The sequence below is a fragment of the Vipera berus genome, assembly GCF_964194415.1.
Source record: "Vipera berus genome assembly, chromosome: W".
Lineage (NCBI taxonomy): Eukaryota > Metazoa > Chordata > Lepidosauria > Squamata > Viperidae > Vipera > Vipera berus.
Window position 1 is genome coordinate 60,575,622 of NC_138210.1, and position 8,370 is coordinate 60,583,991.

An 8,370-nucleotide genomic window follows, 5' to 3' on the forward strand; every position below is an offset into this window, starting at 1 on the left:
GGGGGGGAACGCGTTCTCTGCCAGGAGCTTTGCTGGCCTCACCCTCTAATGACTTTCAGGTCTTCCGAAGAAGCAGGATCCCACCTTCCTCGCCAGTGTTGTGTAGTGGGTTCTTTGGAAGCAGGAGGCGAGACAAGAGGGTTCAAGCAGGAACATTGCTTTATTGAAGTAACAGGAACAGAACTGAATCAGAGGCTTCTGCACAGCTACTTATACAGTTGGCCACTAGGTGGCAGCCAATAGGTTTAAAGGAACCTATTCCTGCCCCAGAGCCAACTAATGATCGTCCTGAAGATTGCATGTCTGGACAATCAGCGACCATTACACAGATACCCTAATTAAGCAGTCTTAAGCAGCATTCAAGACATGTGGAAACAGTTCAAGTAAAAGGCCCAATACATTACAGTTCCAACATGTACCTGGACTATAATGAAAAAGAAATTAAATTAGGCAATTCAATGTCTTCAGGATATAAAGGTAACTGCAGAGAATTTACATAACTCAGGACTGAAGTGTTGGATTGTTGAGATCTCTTAACTTGGTTTATCAGTGGTAGATGTTTTATTACCCATCCAAATCACATCTTTAGTGGTATGATCTTTATATCAACATTACCCCTCAGGACATATTTGAAAGAGCTGAAGATTTTTCATTCTAAATTCTTGAGTAGAAAACACTTGTGAGGACTTGAGGCCAACATTGATATCTTCCTGTCTATCTTTTAGTAAATGATCACAATTTGCAGATAGCCCACAAGTGAAGTAGGTGACTCAGCTGTGCCATTGTTTGGCAAACATGCCAAGTAGGCTCATAATGAGCCTAGATACAAAAGCTAATATGAATAAAAAATAAAGCCATCTTGAGAGGGGGCACAGTTGACACTTGGCAATTCCATTACTACCATAAAACTGAGGAACTTAGTCGTTCTAATTGAAATCAGTACCATACCAAGGAAGATATCTTGGAATTTCTAATTAAGGAGCAGCTCTTGACTGTCTTGCCAGAGGAAATGCAGAGATAGCTAGGGGAATATCATTCAGAAACATGTGATAAGAATAGAAAGAATAGTTCCATGATAGGCAACTCAAAAGCCAAGGCCTGGGAAGCACATCTAAGTTAGGAAGCTCCTTCCCCCAAACTTTTGAGCTGTGAATAGCCCCATCATAGACCCAGACTAGGTCTTGCATAAACCTCACAAAACAGGTTTGGAAACTGGGATGAAACATTAAGATTGTGGTTTGCAAAGCATTGGCGTGCCATTTTTAGCTAAAAAATGGAAAGATAAAGTGAAGGAAGCATGCAAGGACAAAACTGATTTGTGTAGCACTAAGGAGAAAACTCTGTTTACAAATTGTAACAAAAAGGAATATATTCTGCTAAATTAAACCAATGGAACCTATAGGGACAGGCTATTTTGTGTTTCTGGGCAAAACTGAAAATCAATTAGTACAAGAAGAAATGGAAGAAAGCTACAGTATTAGTATTATTACCTCTATCAAATCAAACTGCTATGATGAGAATTGCATTTTATTCTGCAAGGAATAAAGCAGAAAGCTGTATAAATTATACAGATAAGCATACCTGCACAAATTATTTTATTTTGCTTTACTTAGTTTAGCTTATTCTTGGTGAAGAGCACTGTAGCTCTGCTTTGGACCACTGAAATGTTTACCTAGCAAAGTCTCTGGTGTCCAACATTTTATCAGTAGTTTCCTACATACTTTGAATCTACAAAGGTTCTAGAAATGTTTGTGTTTAGAAAGAAGATGAAATTCCCTGACAGTTAATTAGGAAATTAAATTGTGGCATTCTTAAATAACTGAATTATGATAGTTGTGATTTTGAGTTCTGGCTGTCTCATTCACAGATCTCTGCATGGAATTTCCCCCCTTTGGCTGCTCTTAAGTAGTACTAACCTCTAGGGCATGTTCAAATAGTTTAGAATCTTAAATCTATTCTTTTTTAAAAAGGGGAAGAATACATAACATGTTAAAAAAGTGCTTGGTGCTGTTACTTTAGGCTTATCTCGTTAGCAAGTATCTTCTTTGGAGAATCCTTAACAAGCCAATAGAGCTTTTAAGGACAAAAGAAGATTGTGGTATTATCATTCATGACCAACTTGTCAAGGATTATTTGGAAAATTGAAAAAGTGCCTAGGGTAGAGAAAATATTTTAAGTTCCAAATTCAGGGAGGAAATGGTGGTAGACCTATCTATTTAAATACTTAATTGGTCATTACATCATTTTTGTCTGGTGACCTTTGACAGTGAATATCGTGCAATCTAATTAAGCTGAATCTTGTAGTGGAGAAAAATATTACTGTCATTTTTTTTTATTGAAAAGTTTTAACATACATTTTATCTTTAACAATATTACTGTCATTTAACTGGATGCAATAATAGCCATCAGCCTGATAAGAATTAGAGAGCATGCCAATACATGGCAAGCAGCTTTCATATTTTTTTCTTTCTTAGCCATTCCCTATTGCCTAATGGAGGCCAAGAGATTCTAATAATTTTAACCTAAATTAGGACTACCAGGTCTGGAGCAAAAATCCAGATGCAGCAAAAGTTAATTTTTTTTTGCTATTAATCATCCAGATGTTTGCAGTCTGGATTTGGTATATTAACTGCTGTGTCTTGTTGCAAAGTAATGGCTGGGTTCATAGAATAAGCTAACTTATTTTGTTTAGTTTTGATAATTTAATGAATTATCATGAAGCAAACCATGGCAACATGCAGTATTTACGAGAACTGCTATGGATTGACATGATGTTACACAGCTTCTTGCAAACCTCAGTAGGAATTTAAACCTGGGTCTTCTTTGACTCAATCCAAGACCCCAAATATCATACCATTCTGGCTATAATGTTTTTAGATTAAATGATGTTATACTTAATGTTTTATTTACTAGACTCTTCTAGAAACTAGAAGATCGTGAATTCTATGAAGGAACCAATGGTAAACCACTTCTGAAAAACCTTGCCAACTACAGTGACTTGTCTAGGCAGTCTCCAAGAAATGGACATAACTGATTGGAAGAAAATATATATACCACATTAATGTTATTATAGAACTTCTTGCATATTCAGGGAATCATATGTGATCCTCAGATCTATGATAAAGAGTCAGAATACAGAACTGAGTAAGATCACTTTTATAAACAACCAAAGTTTTACAAAAGAATGTATGGATTTTGAATTTTGTAGAATGTGCTTTTCAGTTCTGAGAATGTTAAAGCATGCATTTTTTGTTGTACGAATTTGCATTGTCTTCCCCGGAGAGTAACATAACTGCAATTGTTTATTTAGTTTAAGAGGCAATGATAGAATTATGAGGGCAGTGGTCTCAATATGGAATTTGGATTGTCAGGGGGCATTATGAATGTGGTCTGCTGATTTCTGGCACCAGATTGGATGCAAGCGGTCTTTTCTACTCCAAGAATATACCAACGAAGAACCATTTTTTTAAAAAAAAAAACTAGCAAAAATCCATCTCTTTTCTAATCAGATGTGTTGGAATTACCATTCTCTAATTTCTAATCAGCATGGCAGTCTCATACATCTGGACTTTGGGACATACAATATCTTAAAGATATATAGTAAATTTCACTTTAATGGGATTTTTAAAATGAAAAAGGTTTAAAATAATTGGTGCATCTGTATTCTATGTATTACTAAAAGATAAACCCTATTATATTTAGATTGATTCCTAGGTACGTATAAGGTTCATTGTGTATATGACAAATTTTGCAAGTCATTTTGGGAATGGTGAAGTGTCTTATGAAATGTTTAGATCCACTGCCAGTGGCTTCATTTGGGTTACAAGCCAGAGCTTGCAGGTGATTCAGTGCCCAAAGTATTTCATATGGCTAATATATTCATAGACTCGCTTGCTCTGAAGCACATTTTAAAAATCAAAACTATGGGTTTATAGCTATACTACAAATTAATAAAATTATCAACTCCCAGCTAAGTGAGAAATGAAGAACTATAAATTCTGATTACAACATTAAACTCCTTTTAATGTGCAAACTAGAAAAAAATAAAGCTTTAATAAAAAATTACAAAAACGTTTTTTCTCTTAAAAAAACCTAACATTTACATGTGCAGCTATAACCATTGCAAAATTCCAAACATGCAGTTTTGGTATATCAACAGTGTTAGAGGGATTAAAATTGGTAGTGTTAGAAGACCCTGAAATACTTATGATGTGCTTGAGAGGAATTTACAAACAGCCAGATGATGAAATTAGAAAACCTCTACTTACAACACACTCAATTGGATTTTTGTCCCATCTTGAAAAACACAAGATTCCTCAGTTCTTACCCAAATCACTTTTTAAAGTCACCATTTCAAAAGTTTGCCATGTGCTACTGAGAACTATAGTCTGACAAACACAAACTGCAAATTTCCCTGGAAATGTGGCCAGCTTCTCCAAGAGATGTAATTCAGATGAGTTAAATCAAATCCCTTGTAACTCTGACCAGGATGTCTGCTAAACCAGGTAATTCTTTAGCTTTTATCTTGACTCTGTAATTATTTTGGGAAAACAATTTTACGTTTAGGAAAACAAAAATTCTAGGAGAAAAAGTCCTAATAGAAAAGTTCCAATGAACCCAAATATTATTGTGAATTTTACCATCCCTCATTGAGGCACTGTTAAAAAAAGGGAACACAGAAAAAATTGACAAATCAACAGAACAGTCCACATCTCTATCACAGTTTCAAATACAGGATTTTCAAGATCTCCATGAAAGAGGCACAGGATTGAAGGCCTTCAAGGTGACATTCCATTATACATTATCTAGAAGTTTACCCAAATTTGTAAAAATCTGATACATAATTAATTAGTTAGTATATGACTGGATAAGCATCTGTCCATATGATTTTTATGCATGAGCAAATAAAGACATTTTTGCACTTAAGAACATGACTGATCAACTTGAAAGCAAGATTTTTATTGTTTGGGACATTTGCGAAATTGATATTTATGAAATAAATTCTGTATCCAATTTCAGTATCTGAGCAGTTTAATTAAATAGAAGCTCTTTAACTGAGTGTGCAAAACATTTTGAAATTAAACCATTCCATCCTTGAAATGTTCCATTCTGATATGAGAACATCTCTTCTGAGAATACAAGGGATGGCCCACTCTTGAAACTCATTGAAAGATCAGACAGCTTTCAGTATATTCAGATATCAAAGTGTACTGACCTGGAAGCATTTTGCACATTTCTATGGTCAATCACATTTTGATTTCTGGGGAGGGGGTAGGGGTGAATTTCCACTAGCTTTGGCTGTGTGATTGTCTAGCTTTCTCTTTCTGACTGTTGTGTCAAGAAGAAAATATTTCCATTATCATTAGAAGGTTAGAACTTTGTTGCTTTTCCCTCTTCCCTTCCCCTGGATGATTTTAGAAATTAACAAATAACAAAACATTCAATATGTGAACTGAGCTACCGAAGGCATTTTCGCTTTGACCAATATTCAGGGTAACTGGCCTGTCCTCAGAAAATGGTTCTGGCTTCTAGAATACTCCCGGGCACAGAACATTTCCCTGATTTAGAGTTATTTCCTAAAAACTTCTTTGCACGTTCAAGTCAGCTATACTGTTTCTCCCTAGGATTCAAGTCAATTAAAGGATTCACCCGTGTCCTGCACTGTCTGCTCCACACTGTACTGTACTTCCAAACTGCCTGTGCATTCACAACACCCAGCTTTTCGCTCTTGGCTCCCTTGCACTGAATTCCGCTTTGTATTTTTCCCACAAAGTGAACAACGGCTTGATTCTTCTCGCACATGGGTCCTCATGTGGTTCACCAGGTTGAATTTGTGCAAGAATCTTTTCCCACATTCGGTGCACTGATGGGGCTTGACTCCTGTGTGTACTCTCCGGTGTCTGGTGAGGGTGGATTTACGTGAGAAGTTCTTCCCACATTCGGGGCAAGGGAAAAGCGCTTCTTGTTTGTGCAAGGGCTGTTTTTTCAAAGCTAGCTGACTGTTGGGTGTCTGGTGAGCAAAGGGAGTTGCTTGCAAATTGGGAGCAAGGCGATTTCTCTGTCTTTTTGAACTTTCCTGTAACAGATACTCTCCCTCATTTTTAGTCTGCATTTCATCACCTGCTAGATTAAAAAAGAAAAAAGTTATTACTATTTATGTAACTATACATTACAGTTTCATAATCTTCACTTTTGCAAGAAGACAAACACATTATTTAGTTACAGTATATATAGTTACAATATATATATTGGCAGCCATTGTAATTCCATAACAACTTTGCAAAATAAGATATGATAAAATGGAGTAGAAGACCAGAGGTTTATGGCTGAAGAGTTATTTGAACTTGGATCTTGTTAGTTCAGAGTGATTCTCTGGCCCAATTTGGTCCCTTCAGATACTCTGTTTCAATCCCATAATCCCTAACTAAATGACTATATTATCAGAGTTGACCCAAGATACTTGGAGTCTCAAAAATCCTTACCTGCTAAGGAGGCATTCTCATTCAGCTCGTCCTTATTTTCTCTGCAAAGCACCGTCTGCCGGGTATCTGAGACAACTTGCTCACTTTCTGGCAAATTCACAGACTCCTCAAGCATATATGGCCCTAGCACCTGAAACAGCAGTTAGACACCATTCAAGGCAAAGGAATACACCAAGCAGAGGGATACAATATTGTCAGGGAAAGATAGAATGCAAGTAGGAAAACAGCAACACATGAGAAACATTTTCAATCATGTTTAGTGTCTAGGGAAGCCAGTGGTGTAAGATAGATTCAAATGTGACTGTAATAGCTGTCAATCCAGGAAAAAGCACTTTACATGTGTTGTCTTTAACTTTAATCTGGAACTCACTAAATCCTAACCAGACAAAGTCAATTCTCGGCTAGATGCTGGATGTTCCCAACTGCTGCACCTTGCAAAATGTATAGATCTTTTATTTCTGGTAGTTCAAAATTCACACTTGCTTGAGATAAACTTGGATCTCTCCAAGAGTCTTCTGGTACTGTTTCTGTGAATTTTAATAGTATATACAGCTGCCTGCATCAGCTGATATTCATTGAAATCATTCAGGTTCTCTCAGAATGCTGCTCTGCTCTAAAGATGGGAAACAATTTTTTTGGTGAAGGAGAGGGGTGTCAACATTTGTGTGGTTAAACAATGTAAAAGAACAAATGCTCCCCGGTGTCGCTTCCTCACTTTCAAGTTGTTTTCTCTTTGTGAGCAAACAGAAAATCTAAAAAGCAATAAGGACTCAATTTCAGCTCAGTGCAATGACTTTTCATGGATGGTTTCAGAAATCACTTTCATTATACTTTAAAGAATACTATATAAACAAGGTAAGCACCTTTTTAAGCAATTAAAATGAACATAGTATTAATCTTTTGGCACAGGACATTATTTTGACAGAGATGTTATCAAATAAACACTTGCCTGTGAAATAGGTGGTCAAATGGCCTTTGTGGAATGTGACCATTTCTATTATGTACATCAGAACTGACCCACACTTTGAGCTGCTTGTAGAGACTATTTTAAAAAAATACCCAAAAGAGGAAGTTTCTCCTCATGGGAACTGGGCACTACTAAATAAAATAGTAAAAACTAAAAAAAAAAAAGAGAGAGAGAGCTTCAGCAACAACCAGCTCCCTAAAGGTAGGTAGGTTTCCCCCCCCCCCCATTCCTGGATACTACCATGAGTGTAGGCAGAAGCTGGTGCTGTTAAAAGTGATTTAAAACTCTAATTGCATGTTAGGACATAAGCTCCCAGGTTTCATCCTGGAAAGTGCTCACCTGTTGATCCCATCTCTCACTGTCTTGCTGCTTCAGAAGAAAATGTTCTGCCAAGGTTACTGCCTGAATGCAGGTCTTTGGACGATATTCCTGAACCCATTCCTGCATTTCCTCAGGCAAGACAGTCAGAAATTGTTCTAGGATCAACAACTCTACAATCTGTTCCTTGGTGCGGCTCTCTGGTTCCAACCAACGATGGCAGAGCCCCCGCAGACGAGAACAGACTTCACGGGGCCCTTCCGCCTCCTGGTAACGGAAATGCCTGAAATGCTGCCTCTGTCTTTCCAGACTGACAGCATCTTCTCGTAAGATTGCAGCTTTTACTTTCCCATAATCCCCACTTTCTCTGGGATCCAAGCTGTTGTAGGCCTGAAGAGCAGCTCCGTTGAGGGCTGGCACTAGCCGAGTCACCCACTGTTCCCTTGGCCATTTGCAGGCCTCAGCCACATCCTCAAAAGTAGTCAAGTAGGTCTCAATGTCTTCTGTTAAGGTGAGTTCTGGTACTTGCAGATTCCGCCATGCAGGTGATTGGACTGGGGTAAGTTCTGGAGTTGGCAATTCTTGCCCTTGGATTTCCCAGCT